Below are 385 nucleotides of genomic sequence, written 5' to 3'. Positions count from 1 at the left end.
AAAAATCACCCTTTATATCCATGCTGGGAATCAGAATCAGACACTGTTTGCTTAAGCGGTATTGTACGGTGATGAGTATACATGAAAATGAAACAGTAATGATACTGATACAGTAAATAAATATAATAATATATTATATATAATAAGTAAAATATAGCTTGCACTGTACGTATTTACTGTATGTGTCTGAAGACTATGGAGGATTCATGCTTAGGATCTCATTTCTTTTCATTTTTGTGAAGCTGCTTTAAGACAATGACCATTGTTAAAAGCGCTATATAAATAAAATTTAATTGGTCACGGGGACCTGGAGCCTACCCCAGGAGACTTAGGGCATGAGGCAGGGTACACCCTGGACAGGGCGCCAAACCATCGCAGGGCACAC

The sequence above is a fragment of the Clarias gariepinus genome, chromosome 22, assembly GCF_024256425.1.
Source record: "Clarias gariepinus isolate MV-2021 ecotype Netherlands chromosome 22, CGAR_prim_01v2, whole genome shotgun sequence".
Lineage (NCBI taxonomy): Eukaryota > Metazoa > Chordata > Actinopteri > Siluriformes > Clariidae > Clarias > Clarias gariepinus.
Note: the sequence above shows the minus strand (reverse complement) of the source record.